Below are 16,120 nucleotides of genomic sequence, written 5' to 3' on the forward strand. Positions count from 1 at the left end.
GTCCACTATAGACCCTTTTACTGTTTGTACACAATGATGACGTAGCAACGTATGCGTGCGCATTTTGGCAACGGAACTATGGCGAGAATCAGCAGCGTGTCAAGCTACGCGAGCGGATTAAGCAACACAGACAGAGAAAGTTATTTTAAAAAGTTGACTTTATCAAATGGTATCCGGCTACCAGATCCGTGTACTATAGTGGAGTGGATAGAAGACGTTAGCAGATGGCCAAATATACAGTGGCCAGATATATATACGTATTTAGTTGAGAAACCGAGCGTGTACACCCGAGAGAAATTACGAGCATATAAATCACTGGATGCTTATGAATACGTTGTCTGTGGTCATGTACAGAACGTCAAATACCATGACATAGACTCAGAGTTTTGTGTGTTGAAATCAGAAATTCTACCTAGTCAAAGACAAGGACACAAGACAACAATGTATGAGGCTTGGGTTATAATCAACCTACTAGAGAACTACGTCCTCACAGCGAACTGCACCTGTATGGCGGGGTAAGTAGGGTATTATTTGGTGTTGTGGGCTTGTAGCTAACATAGGTCATGTTTACCTACTTCATAGTCCGAGACGAAATTTGGCCTGAAAGCAAATGTTACTTTCAAGCCCTGGTCATAACATTATTGATCAGCCAGTAAGTTTATTATGTTTTCGTGAAATTTCAGGCTTGGGTCATGCTGCAGTCATGCAGCTGCAATATTATTCAAAGTTGAGCTCTATGTTAGGATGGGAAGGACTGAGAAAGCAGCAGTTACATCTGGAGTGTGCATGTGGAAAGACATCAGCAGGAAAGAAGTCAGACCAGCTCCATTGAGGGAAATCAGCTTCCACAAACCAAAGAGGCTAGACAGGCAGCTTCCAGCAGCTTTAACATCTGTTAGAAAAAAAAAAAATGGTATCACACCCAGAGGCATGTAATAGTTGACAGCCTAGATAAGCTTCCTATTGCCATAGTGTTTTGACACCATAATGTAGCATGAGAAAGGTGTAACTTGGTGATGCAGAGATGAAAATGCCTACAGACACAGTTTAATTATTATCAGTATAATTTGTTATGTTTGTGTGTGATGTTAAATATTGTGACTTTGTGTTGTGGTCCAAGAAGGAGTTCATTGTGCAACGTATCCTAAGAAATGAAGAGTTTTTGAAGGAGGCTTTGCCAAAAGCACAAGACTTCTTTATCTCGAGTGTGTTGCCTGAACTACTGACAAGAAGACATGACCCTGTCTTGGTATCACAGAGAGCCTGCAAATACTGTGAAAGGCCAGATTTTGGAAAAATGATCATCTGTATCAAATGCAGCAACCACGTTCACTACACCTGTGCACACATAAAAAGGAAGCCAGCAGCATGGTTATGTAGGGAATGTCTGAGAGTTGATGTTTGAATGATTACATTTAGGACTGGGAAATGTATTGTATTGTGTTATGAATCTGGTCCATATTACCCAGACCTACATTTGTTTTCCTTCATTTTTTTCCTACATTCATTCTTTCCTACATTTATTCTTATTCTTCACCCAGACCTACATTTATCCTTTTCCTTACATTTTATGTTGTTGTTATTGATTGCTATGTGTCGATGCACTTCTGTTTAAAGTTTTATTTTGTAATGCTATAGTACTTTAATAGCAACTATGTTGCTTGCATACATTTCTCAAATGGTTATTTTGCAATTAAACTATTAATAAAATAATTACAAATGAAATTGATAAGCACTGTGAATTGTTGAGATAATCTTGGGGGAAGTACATTATACACACCAGTGGCAGCCAATGTCGGGAGGTTTATTGTAATGCATTAAGTTTCAAGTACAGTAAATACGTTTTACAAATGTAAATCACTTTAAAACTAATACATGGTAATGTGTTACTCATTTGGAAACCACACTCTTACAGATGTGCACACACACACCCTGACAATCAATCAGTTAAGATGAAATATATTCATACCTGGACAATGATCCATGCTGCATTCTTGTTTCGGAGTTTTAGAAGGAACACATAGATTTGCTGCCATGATAGGTCTGTCATCTCTCCTTCTTTTCCTATGGTACCTACAATAAAAAAAAGCAGAAATGTACAGTTATGCAAGAGAGAAAAACAAACTAAATAGAACAGAGGGGGAAACTAAATATTCTTACCTCTCCAACTTTGCTTCAGGGTTCTGGCTCTGTTTTGTGTACACAAACACAGTAGGCACAAAATCAGGACTACTAGAGTCCAATGACGCCTCACCTGCAAATAAAACAAATAAAACACACACACGTTTGTTTACTAGCCAAATCTATTTTTATTTTTGTCATGTCCTCGCTCCAATCAACACGTTTAATCGCCTGCAGCCACAGGCGCCGCCGATTCTTCTGAAACGGCCATGATCCTGTCGGAATCCTATAAAACTTAAGCCCATTGGTGGAATATCGATTAGTGCAACCGTAAACTTTCGGAGTTGCTAACACGTTAGAACCACTGGGGAACAACACCACTTCCGTTGCCAAAATGCGCACGCAACTATTTGATCACGTGGGCTGTAAAAGGCTGTAAAAAGGAGAATAATCCTGGAATGTTTTCATCAAAAACCTTAATTTCTTTTCGACTGAAGAAAGAAAGACATGAACATCTTGGATGACATGGGGGTGAGTAAATTATCAGGAAAAGTTTATTTGAAAGTGGACTAATCCTTTAAGTGGTTGCTGACTTATTGCAGATTGCAGTTTGTTCAAAAGTCTCTCCAAAAACTGCCCTTTCAGAATATCCTGTGGAATAGAGGTAAAATTAACATTTTTCCTAAAAAGTATGCATGTGTATGCTTGTCATATCATATGTATACTCAGAATGACAAAATAATGTGGACAGTTTTGGATATACTATGCATTGCCACAAGACTTCTACTGGAAAATATAGACTGGATTACTAATCTTACACACTATTTAGGATGGATAGTATGCACATTGAGATGCAGGCTTGTTCTCCGTCACTGCAAAAAAAGAAAAAGAAAAAAAAATCTAATAATGTTGGTAACAATGACATATATGCAAACATATGTCATGTTACCCACAAAGTAGTCATCTTAGGTCACACCCAAGATCTTCACTTACTGTTATATTTATTACCCACATCATTTGATTGATTTTTTTTTTTTTTTTTTTTTTTTTGCAGTGAGGGAGAACAAGCCTGCATCCCAATGTGCATACTATCCATCCTAAATAGTGTGTAAGATTAGTAATCCAGTCTATATTTTCCAGTACAATTAGTTTTTTTTTATTTTTTTTATTTTACAGAACATCTCTGTTGTGAATGTTTTTCTTTAAATAATTTCAAGGATATGAAGTATTTTGACTATTAATTTACCATTATTACATTGCATTTATGCGTTTATTTCATTTCAGAGGCAAGTTTTGTACCTTGCTTACACACTTAACTAATTAAAAGGGGTAAGTCTGACCATCTTCATTTCTGAAAACATGTAACATTAGAGACCCTGTCACTGTCACGTCATGTTCTGTTTGTTTTGGTTTTCATTCTGTCACATGTGCTCCTTTGTTCTGTTTTCCCGCCACAATCAGTCACCATGGACACTGCACTAATCATCACAGCTGTATGTCATTTGAGTTGATCATCTGTGTATGTAAGTTCCTGTTTGTCTTTAGTTCATTGTCGGGTCTCGTTTGTGGTTATAGCGTTTGTACTTCTGTGGTGTATGTTCCTGCTTGGATTCTGTATTCTCCCGTTGGATATTCAAGTAAAGACTTATTTAACTATTCTTCCTCGTTGTGTGTTTGATACACTACCAGACTGTAACAGACCCCAGCTCACTCACTATTAAATTCCACTAATTACATAACCTGCAGTTCAGTAAAAAGTTAAAACTAACTTGCCAGTTAATTGAGGTGTAGGAAACACTGGGACATGCCATTATGTAATAATACGATTTGACTTTAATTAAAAATAAGCTACTTGCGTGTGGTCGTCGAGTGGTAGACATTTGAACTTGAAAATAAATAGTCAAAGACTTTATATAGTCTTAAAGGGACTTTGATAGTGTTCAAGCCATTGAACAAACATCTCTTCCACCATGTATTTTCCTCTTCCTCTGTACAGGGAGTATTGTGATTGGTTGTCAAGCTAGCCAATCAGAATTTGGCAGCCTCATCTCTGATTGGCTGGAATTATGGCATATTGTAATGCTGGGTTGTGTTGAGCAAGTGAGCCTTTGGCGATTAGAGAGCACTCACTGTGGGCATTAGGAGAGCAAGCAACTGAAACGTTGCACACGCAAAAGAGAACATCCGCGCACATCCAAATAAACTTCTTTTAAATGCAAAATTGATTTAGTTCACTCGAAATACTTTTTTATTTGCGAGACGAACATTTCTCCGCAAAACTCAGTTCACGCGCAGAATTGTGGCAGAAACGTAACCCCATAATTCTTTTAGTTATAAAGGTTCGTAGTTTTAAGAAATGGTTATGGGTAGGTTTAGGGGTAGATGTAGGATTAGCGGCTCAAAAAATCATTTTAATGTTATATTTTTACTAAAATTGTCATTTTCCTACACATTTCTTTCCATTATGTTTTATTCTTTTAACATTCTTTATAAAATGGGTATGTAGGGTCGGGGTGGGGTTTAGGTAGAGATCTTACGTTTATCTACAAAATGATAAAAGGGAAATTAAACATATCTTTATGACATGAAAGATTCGTAAATATTTTACATTTTTACAGTGAAAAAACGTATGTTTTAGTGCTACAAATACGTCAATATTGTACATTTCAGCACCTTTCTAAATATACAAAAATGTACATTTTATGTCAAGGAAAGGAAAGGAAAGGAAAGGAAAGGAAAGGAAGAAGGGATATTTTGTTTTCTATTTTAATAGCATGTGTTGTGCTATAGTTCTGTGAATTAAACCAACATATAAGTGTTTTTCTTGGAATTGGAAACAAGACATAAGAACCTGAAATAGGCCAAATGCATATACTTTGAATTTAGCAATATTTTTGAATTTTTAATATTGTTTTATTTATTAATATATTTTATTAATAGTAATGAAGGCATATAATAACAACTACTTTTACTATTTTTAACAATATTTGTTATATGATTTACTCTGCCAGTGAGCATTATGTGTGTCTGCACATTTCAATGGCACTGGTGCATTGACATTGATGACAATGACTTTGCACTTGACAACCTACATTTGAGCACTTTGCACTTGTCTACTCACATGATGTATTTCCTGTATTTGGCCCAAGTGTTCAAGTAGATGTGAAGACTGCAAGTGCGTATATAACATATATTTATTATCCGATGGGACACACTTATAGTGTTGCAAAAAATGCAAGTAATTACAGAGCTTTTTTTATTATTATTTTCAGTACTTTGCATTTTAAAATAAACTTCTAAATGTCTGTTCAGCAGTTGCTATGTAACTAACAGAAGACACAATTGCTTCTAATTAAGTGATAAAAAGCACTTGCAAATGTATAAAATACACATAGCCTCATCTTTGCACCAATAAAATGTGCAACACTTTGTTTTACTATCAAATTAGATGTAATATCTAATTAGTTTAACTTACAGTGGTACGTTTTCCTAACATAATGCATGATGTGCATGATGGGATACGCTTAGCCTCGAATACCGCTCTGAAGGGTGAAGGGTCATATTCATCCGCAGTGACACAGAGCCAAAGCACAAACAAAACAATGTTCTTCCACAAAATACATGAAGTTTTATTTTGTTAACTGCTACAGGGCCAAAAGATACATAGTGTACCTTTAGCTTTGAAAAAAAAAGAATAGGAACCATTTTTCCTCTTCCATGTACTTTGTAGACTGTCCCTATATGTCCTAAATTTGCATCATTGCTGGATATGTGTTGCAGCACATTAGGCTCATTTGAGACATGCCTTGCCTCGTCTTAAATTTAGGCAAGAGTAGGCAGCTACAGTGAGGGGAGGTATGAAAAAATGCTGCCAAGACAGAAAGTTCTTTCTTCTCGTAGTAGATATGAGATCAATGGTGCACAGATATCACGTGATTCACACTCATGCACTTGTGTTCCTAAATATATATTTCACGAGTTCACATGTACAGTGGGGCAAAAATTATTTAGTCAGCCACCAATTGTGCAAGTTCTCCCACTTAAAAAGATGAGAGAGGCCTGTAATTTTCATCATAGGTACACTTCAACTATGAGAGACAGAATGGGGGAAAGAATCCAGGAAATTACATTGTAGGATTTTTAATGAATTAATTGGTAAATTCCTCTGTAAAATAAGTATTTGGTCACCTACAAAAAAGCAAGATTTCTGGCTCTCACAGACCTGTATCTTCTTCTTTAAGAGGCTCCTCTGTCCTCCACTCGTTACCTGTATTAATGGCACCTGTTTGAACTCGTTATCAGTATAAAAGACACCTGTCCACAACCTCAAACAGTCAGACTCCAAACTCCACTATGGCCAAGACCAAAGAGCTGTCAAAGGACACCAGAAACAAAATTGTAGACCTGCACCAGGCTGGGAAGACTGAATCTGCAATAGGTAAGCAGCTTGGTGTGAAGAAATCAACTGTGGGAGCAATTATTAGAAAATGGAAGACATACAAGACCACTGATAATCTCCCTCGATCTGGGGCTCCACGCAAGATCTCACCCCGTGGGCTCAAAATGATCACAAGAACAGTGAGCAAAAATCCTAGAACCACACGGGGGAGACCTAGTGAATGACCTGCAGAGAGCTGGGACCAAAGTAACAAAGGCTACCATCAGTAACACTACGCCGCCAGGGACTCAAATCCTGCAGTGCCAGACGTGTCCCCCTGCTTAAGCCAGTACATGTCCGGGCCCGTCTGAAGTTAGCTAGAGAGCATTTGGATGATCCAGAAGAGGATTGGGAGAATGTCATATGGTCAGATGAAACCAAAATAGAACTTTTTGGTAAAAACTCAACTTGTCGTGTTTGGAGGAGAAAGAATGCTGAGTTGCATCCAAAGAACACTATACCTACTGTGAAGCATGGGGGTGGAAACATCATGCTTTGGGGCTGTTTTTCTGCAAAGGGACCAGGACGACTGATCTGTGTAAAGGAAAGAATGAATGGGGCCATGTATCGTGAGATTTTGAGTGAAAACCTCCTTCCATCAGCAAGGGCATTGAAGATGAAACGAGGGAGTTGAAAATCCGTGTTGCCCAGCGACAGCCCCAAAACATCACTGCTCTAGAGGAGATCTGCATGGAGGAATGGGCCAAACTACCAGTGTAAGGGTGGACCTCCTACAGGGGTTCAGGCTGTAGGGTTGCCGAGCGACTAAAGAAACATTATCAGCAAGATGGCAGAAAACTGTACATTTCTTGTCTATAACCACCCACTGCAACTTATACCAACGACGGAAATAAGCGCAGTTATAATAGCAAAATATGTGGGAGAGCGTTGCTACAGTGTGACAATATTGTATTGCAATAGGGAGCACATTAATGTTAATACTAAATCAAAACTAGTTAGCACATCATTTGTAATAGAAAGGGTTTAATGACAATATCTGATTATGGTTACACTTAAAATAATTACAAAATAGATGTATGAGATGAAAAAATCATATACCATTAATCGTACCCAGCATGTATGTCAAAAGTTACCTGAGAGATAGAGAGAGAGAGAGAGAGAAAGAGAAAGAGAGAGAAAGAGAGAGAGAGGGAGAGAGGGAGAGAGGGCCAGAGAGAATGCCCAAGAAAAGCCAAGAATCAAAGAAGAGCCGAGAATCAAAGAGACCAGAGCAACAGTTACAATATTCTTTTATCCCTTCCTTGACCATGTGACTGAAACCAAAATATGAGACATTCAAACTGACCAATCAGGACGTTAAATCTTCCCCCACTGTACTAAAGGTGTGACCATTTGTAGACCCCCGATGTATATACATTTTGGCCTACAGGCCTTGATCACCTTCAACACATTTGTGCCTTCCAAATGGCCCTTGTAGCAAGAGAGAGCAGGTTGAAACAGTAAAGCAAATGTCTTTGTTCATTTTAAAATATCTTTAGATATTTTCAATCTTACACCAGCAACAGTGTGTAAAAACCTTGTGGAGACTTACAGAAAACGTTTGACCTCTGTCATTGCCAACAAAGGGTATATAACAAAGTATTGAGATGAACTTTTGTTATTGATCAAATACTTATTTTCCACCATAATTTGCAAATAAATTCTTTAAAAATCAGACAATGTGATTTTCGGGATTTTTTTTTTTTTCTCATTTTGTCTCTCATAGTTGAAATGTACCTATGATGAAAATTACAGGCCTCTCTCATCTTTTTAAATGGGAGAACTTGCACAATTGGTGGCTGACTAAATGCTTTTTTGCCCCACTGTACATGTAATTTAATAGAATAAAAGTTATGCATATTTGGTGTGCTGTCCGGGGGGAGGGCTCCGAGCTCAGAATATTGGCCCAAACCCAGAATACTCCACTGGTGTGGTAAAAATAGATAGAACTAGAAGTGAGGAGATGGGGTGGAGGATGCTGATAAACTCTCAGATGAACAGAGGTAAGTCACCGGCGACAGCAGTATCACAAGCAAGGCAGAAATGTAATGAAGGGACAGGCACAGGGTCGGGGCAGGCAGCAAACAGAACAGGCAATATCCAGATAAACAGGCAGAAGGTCAGATGGGCAGGCAGCAAGACGTCGTAACAGTATAAACAATCCAAGGTCATACACGGGAAAACAATACACATGGGAAAATGCTCAGAAATGTCAGCCGTGGCAAAACAAGACTTCACAGTGTGTGTATGTGAGAGTACGTGTTTTATAGTCCACCAGAAGGGGATCAGATGAGCGCGTAATCAGCACCAGGCAGTGGGTTTTGGGAAATGAAGTCCAAAAGAGCTAGTACTCTGGTGATGGAGCCCTCAGGTGGTGATCGGAGGGAGCCACAGAGGCCGAATTCGTGACAGCTGTATTTATACCTCTAGTCATTGGTTGAGTTGATTAACTGAATGCTCTCCACCTGTGCTAATTAGGTTAATTATCTGAACCTGCTCCTCCCAGATTTTGTCAATAAAACATCATATATATATATATATATATATATATATATATACAGGTGCTGGTCATATAATTAGAATATCATCAAAAATTTGATTTATTTCACTAATTCCATTCAAAAAGTGAAACTTGTATATTATATTCATTCATTACACAAAACAAAACCCATTCAAAAATGTGGGGGAGATTCACAAAGAGTGGACTGCAGCTGGAGTCAGTGCTTCAAGAACCACTACGCACAGACGTATGCAAGACATGGGTTTCAGCTGTCGCATTCCTGGTGTCAAGCCACTCTTGAACAACAGACAGCGTCAGAAGCGTCTCGCCTGGGCTAAAGACAAAAAGGACTGGACTGCTGCTGAGTGGTCCAAAGTTATGTTCTCTGATGAAAGTAAATTTTGCATTTCCTTTGGAAATCAGGGTCCCAGAGTCTGGAGGAAGAGAGGAGAGGCACACAATCCACGTTGCTTGAGGTCCAGTGTAAAGTTTCCACAGTCAGTGATGGTTTAGGGTGCCATGTCATCGGCTGGTGTTGGTCCACTGTGTTTTCTGAGGTCCAAGGTCAACGCAGCCGTATACCAGGAAGTTTTAGAGCACTTCATGCTTCCTGCTGCTGACCAACTTTATGGAGATGCAGATTTTATTTTCCAACAGGACTTGGCACCTGCACACAGTGCCAAAGCTACCAGTACCTGGTTTAAGGACCATGGTATCCCTGTTCTTAATTGGCCAGCAAACTCGCCTGACCTTAACCCCATAGAAAATCTATGGGGTATTGTGAAGAGGAAGATGCGATATGCCAGACCCAACAATGCAGAAGAGCTGAAGGCCACTATCAGAGCAACCTGGGCTCTTATAACACCTGAGCAGTACCACAGACTGATCGACTCCATGCCACGCCACATTGCTGCAGTAATTCAGGCAAAAGGAGCCCCAACTAAGTATTGAGTGCTGTACATGCTCATACTTTTCATGTTCATACTTTTCAGTTGGCCAAGATTTCTAAAAATCCTTTCTTTGTATTGGTCTTAAGTAATATTCTAATTTTCTGAGATACTGAATTTGGGATTTTCTTTAGTTGTCAGTTATAATCATCAAAATTAAAAGAAATAAACATTTGAAATATATCAGTCTGTGTGTTATGAATGAATATAATATACAAGTTTCACTTTTTGAATGGAATTAGTGAAATAAATCAACTTTTTGATGATATTCTAATTATATGACCAGCACCTGTGTGTGTGTGTGTGTGTGTATATATATATATATATATATATATATAATGTGTGTGTGTGTGTGTGTGTGTTGCTAAATATATACATATATTAGAAATAGACAATCACATAACCCATAGAGACATCGCACTGTCAGAGAGTTTGGGAATATTCACACATAATTTATACATATAACATGATATCAGAGTTTTAAAATAAGACATTTTAAAAGAGAACCATACATCACAGTTGTTTAAACCAATGAGCATTAAGCGGTGTCTTCAGCAAGTTGTTTCCCATCGTACGTTTTATCAGCGCAGTTGGTGGAGAGCAACTGTGCCAGATAGCGCAATTCTGCACATCATCATCATCATCATCATCATCATCATCACACTCAAGGTCCAAATTTAAAAAAAAAAGAACAAACAACAGATTTACAAAAAAAAAAAAAAAAAAAGTCAATGCATTGCAAAAATACAATAATACCAGTGTCTCCACAACTTGGACTTATAATGTGTACTACTGACCCTTATATTTGATAAGCCCACAATAATCTCACTTTTTGGAAACATTTAGCCAGCAGATAAATTTATACATAAGATTTTGTAACAGCTTGGAAAGTGTTAACTCCTGCACTCACAGACATTTGCACTATGCCATCTAGGTCTCCTTAACAGAATTCTCATTGCATCATTATAAGAAACTTGAAGCCTCTATCTTGCTGTTCTATAATTTGACCACAAATGAGCAGTCTAAAGTGGTGTACAATATGCTTTAAACAATGGCATCTTCACTTCACCTGAACAAGAACTAAACTTACGTAAAAGTATGCTAGCCTGCATATACATTATACGACATTGCCTTTCAATATCCTCACTGTCTGTCATGTGTAAAAGTGACCTAAATATTAAAAAATGTACATATCTTTTGTGGAAGTGTCAGGACCAAAAAAAAAATGTTCATCCAATCATTGCATTCGGTCTGAATGCAATGATAGTATGTCCTACCTGCCTCTCAACCTATTGTGGCAGTACCAAATGGAGGGGAATGTTAATCACCATTAAATTTATCCGACTACGCCACCCTGGTGGGATATAAATAACTCCCAATAAAAGAACACACAGATAAGTTTTACCAATTGTAGGCAAAGAGATAAGGGAGACGTGAGTACCAATACAAAAATAGACTTTATTATAAAAATCACAAGCATTGATTAAAACTCTCTCTCACAAAACACACCCACAATAGTTGAAGTAGTTTCCAGGGCCAGGATTAGTGGGAACCAGGCAGGCCGGCTGCAACTCAGGAGGTCATCCAAAACCCACCGCAATTCACACCAAAGCAAACACCACACACACCCACCAAAGGAAAGCTGTATCAGCACATACAGCACACTGTGAAACACCACAGAATGAAAGCAGCTAACCTCCCCAGTTCCACACGAGTCCTCACTGGCCCTGGAGAAACAAAGAGAAAAAGCATTTAGAAAGAAATTAAAACAAAAATTGTATTAATTATTAATAAAAAAAATAAATAAAAAAAAAACACCAAAATAATAAGTTAACAAACACTGTTGTAGCAGCTCTGACACTCAGGCCTCCATAGGACACCACATACAAAACAGATACATAACCAGCACCTGAGTGGCACTAGAACAATGAGTCAATGAATAATAATAAAAAAAAAACCTTTACAACAAACCGTACATAACCAAAAGAAAAATGAGGGGGGGGAAAGGAAGTAAACAAATACTATAATAAAGCGACAAAATAAATCAAAACCAAGACAAAACTAACCACAAATATAGCAACAAATTACTCTACTAACAGAAGAAGTTAAATCCAAAAACTCAACTGGTAGGCAGCCCTGCGGACACAATACTCCGAAGCCAACATTAACAGCCCTGGCGACTCGCCAAGCAGCAGAGCAGTACACAGCACAGACCGTAAATACGATAAAAACCAAAATGTATCCATAAGCAAAACAGCAGCTGCGTCACATGAAGTCATTGGCTAGGAACAGGACTTAATGTTCCCCTTTCCCTTTAACCAAGGAGTATTAGAATTAATCTAAAAATTCAGAAAATCACAAATGTGAAAGACAAAAGCGGCATACTTACAATTGATGTTGAACAAACACTGGGCGCACAGCTGTATGGTTACTCACTACCGGTGCCGCAACTCAATCTACCGGCCAGCATTCACACACCTGCCCTCACTGCTATTGCTGAGAGCAACACACAATAAATACCACCACTGAGGCCAACGAAAGATTTAAGCACCAAAACATACCTGCAAGCGAACTCCGCCACGACTTGCCGCAATGCCAACGCCACCGCCACCAGCCCTGCTCTAAATTAAACTATAAATAGCGCATATTAGCCTTGCAACATATGCATCATTACACCACCAACAGAAACTCAACATACCTGAATAGGAATCGGGACGGAAACGGAAATGCCAGGGAGAGAGAGAAGCACCCCAAGTCACAAACATACCTATCTGTCAAAATAAGGGTCCTTAAATAATATGGCTGCTATCACCTAATTGGTCTACCAACTATACTCCAACCAACCAATAAAATGAAGTGACTTATCCTGCCACATTATGTATTTCCATACCTCCACGCACCTGCTCACGCAGACATTCCATGATGCCATGCAGAGTTGTAGACAGACAGTCACTGAGCGCCACAAACAAACAGCAGGCACGTTTTACATTTCCTCCTGAACCAAAACAATGAGCTTATGCTGTGTTCACGCCATGTTGAAATTATCGTAATTACAAGATGGCAACCCGTGACGTTCTAACTGTTCACATCCTTTGAATTATGTGTTTTTATGGTAACACTATCAATGCCGAAAGTAATCTGCAGCAGTCAGGTGGTACAATTCAGAGCTCTTTAAATTGTTTATGTTAATTATTATTGTAATGTTATGTGTTTTGAGATAAGGTAATTTGACGCTGTCTCTTGTGACGCTTTGCAGACTCTGCTCTGGCTGTACATGACACTTTCATCTGTTTTGTAGGAGGCATGACTTTTGAGAGCACTCTGAAGGGAGGGTGGGATCTTATGTTTTCAAAGCTAGCTTGATATTGCTAGCTTCTCACAAAATTGCATACCCTACATTTAAATGAATGTAAACAGTTAAGAAAGAAATCGGATGTGTGTCGATACTGGGTCTTAAAGTGACTCCAGCCTACACTGGGTGTGTGGGAGCCAACACTGATACCCCTCAGCAAATGTGCAGTTGCTCCCATGGCCATCACCAAAAAAAGTGTTTGTTTTATTATTGTTTTTGTTTGTTTGTTTGTTTGTTTTTTAATAATACAATGTTTTCTGCAGTTGTACAGTAGGTTGTAGGCTGCAGTTCAGTTCGATCAAAAATAACAAGGATGTTTCTTGAATGAAAATACTAACACTAATTTAATGATACTAACTTAAAAATCTTAAAGAAAACAAATAGCCTTATTAGGAAGAACATAACACATCTCTCTCTCTCTCTCTCTCTCTCTCTCTCTCTCTGTTACCCACTCTACCAGTTTTGTTCATGAAAAGTGTAAGGGTATAGTTTGCACTTCTTCTTATTGGATCTTTCTTACAAACAGCATTTTCGTCTTTTTCATCACAGTTTCTCGCATTTTGCAGTATATGGTGACCTTTTTCTTCCAATCAACTTGCAAATCAGACTGCATTGAGAAGGTAAGAATGAAAATATATACTTTGGGATGCATTTGATTAAGACATATGCCCAGTTTCACAGACAAGCCTAGTCCCAGACTAAAATGCATGTTTGAGCTGTTTTAACTGAAAGTAACTTGCACTGACATATCTTAAAATATGTCAGAGCCATTGTTTTGTCTCAAGATGCACATCAGTAATGTTTTTTTTTTTTTTAGGCACATTTATAAAAAGCTACTTAAATGTCCCAGTTTAACTAATGCCTTATCCCGGCTTAGTCTAAGCCCTGTCTGTGAAACCAGGCCTTAAGGTTTCAATTAAACCTAAAATTAATTTAATCCACAAATCCAAAGACATTTAAATTGTACACCTCAGATAGTCCCTTGGATGACATTTCCATTGTTGAAAACTGTCTTCACTTTATTTAGATTTGTTTATCTGTTTTGTACATGTAAAACAACAGTTGTTTTTGGGAAACCCGGGAACATGATGAGATCTCTGCTTGTTCATTTGCTTTTACAAGGTATAGAATTTGTTTTTTATTTCTCTTTTTCATATAGGTTCAATTGATAAGGGTATACGGCATGAAAATATTTCAAAGTAGATATTTTAAAAAAATGTTCTGACATTTAGTAGCTTTTCTCAGGTCAGGTTATATATACAGTATTTTTATATCTGAAGATTTCTGTGGTCTTTTCTTGTGCTGCTTCTTGGTCATTTTAGTAGTTGCACACCATAAAGTCTAGCTAAATTTAAGGTCTTGCATTTGTAGGGCTTACCTGCAGATGACTGATAAAAAAGATTCTGTATTTAAATTAGATTAGCCAAAGAATTATTAGCTAACTTAATTTCAATTTAAAAGGATTTGTGCTAAACACTATAATGCTGATATTATAGTCAGACCAATACCATCAGATTCGCCCACTTGAGCAAAAGAGTAGGTAATTTAATATTTTAAGTGATCTATCTAATCACAGCATTGAAAAACCGTTCAAACTGGGCCCCGCCCTCTGAATGTATTATATGATACAACAAACAAATCCGCCTCTATCTAAGCAAAACGCATGCATAACCCTCACATAATTTAAAGGTATCTCTGTGTAACGCTAATGGCCTTTCTCCAGTCACTGGGGCAGTATAATGTACTAACTTTTAATGAAAAGCAAAGTCAGAACATAAAGAAAAAGCAGCTGGTAATGCAGGTATCTGTGAGTTGTCATACTGTATATATGGAGTGATTACTTAGGTATATTCAACATAAACTGCGTCTCACTTTACTGATTGCTGGTGATTCCACTACTGCAAGAACTAATTGCTAATTTCAATAATAATCTATAGTGAAAATAATACACAAATAATTTGATTATCAATTAATCGCACCTGTGTGCTGTGCATGGAAAACCCATCATGTCATTTTGTAGCAGTGAATAACACATTTCTAATAATTACTTACGTGATTGAAAGCAGAAAAAATGTTGGTGGAAAACAATGAAGAGAAAATAAAATCCCAATAGCATGCCTTCTTACAGGTCTTCCATAGTCACAATGAGCTGAAACTACTGACACTTATTCAAACTAAGTTTAGTGTACTATAATGTCCTGTACTAACTGAAAACAATATGAGTGAAATGAAATGCAAAAAATGGCAGCTTAAATGAACACACAGCCATTAATGTTCTTCAACTTTTGTCCCACAGGTGTTCTGCTGTTTGATACTTTAGCATGGGAAGTGAAAATGCCAAAAGACATTCACGGCCTCAGAAGTTCCTGTCTGGTTATACCATGTTCTTTCTCTTACACATCATACCCACCTGAAAACCCACGTAGAGTTGTGTGGTATCAGTGGGTCTCTAAAGGTTATCCTTTAGTTTATGATCCTCTGCATACAAACGATGTCATTGAGATGTTTCGATGGAAAACGTCTTTATATGGGAACCCATCAAATTGGGATTGCAGTCTGCTGATCACAAACCTGGAACAGTCCCACCATGGAGAGAAATTATATGCATGGATTGACCCTGAAAATGTTGGGTGGCGCACCTATGCATTTTATGATGTCACCTCTACAATTCTTGTCGACAGTATGTAAATATTCTTTGAATAATATTCCTTCACTGCAATATCTATGACTGTCCAACTGCACTGAAAAAAATTGTGTAAAAA

General features: G+C 37.9%; 1 protein-coding gene and 1 long non-coding RNA gene across 13 annotated transcripts in view; one reads left to right on the plus strand and one right to left on the minus strand.

Moving 5' to 3' along the window:
* The window catches only part of LOC127496289 (sialoadhesin-like), a 256,687-nt gene that overhangs the window by 230,924 nt on the left and 9,643 nt on the right, over positions 1–16,120 (plus strand). The gene's annotated exons all lie outside the window — the stretch shown is intronic.
* On the minus strand, positions 509–2,891 carry LOC127496326 (uncharacterized). The gene is made up of 3 exons (XR_007925293.1): positions 2,161–2,891; positions 1,970–2,073; positions 509–892 (listed from the first exon to the last, which is right to left on the minus strand). It is a non-coding gene; the product is annotated as an uncharacterized LOC127496326 (long non-coding RNA).

This window comes from Ctenopharyngodon idella, chromosome 15 (genome assembly GCF_019924925.1).
Source record: "Ctenopharyngodon idella isolate HZGC_01 chromosome 15, HZGC01, whole genome shotgun sequence".
In the NCBI taxonomy this organism is placed as follows: Eukaryota; Metazoa; Chordata; class Actinopteri; order Cypriniformes; family Xenocyprididae; genus Ctenopharyngodon; species Ctenopharyngodon idella.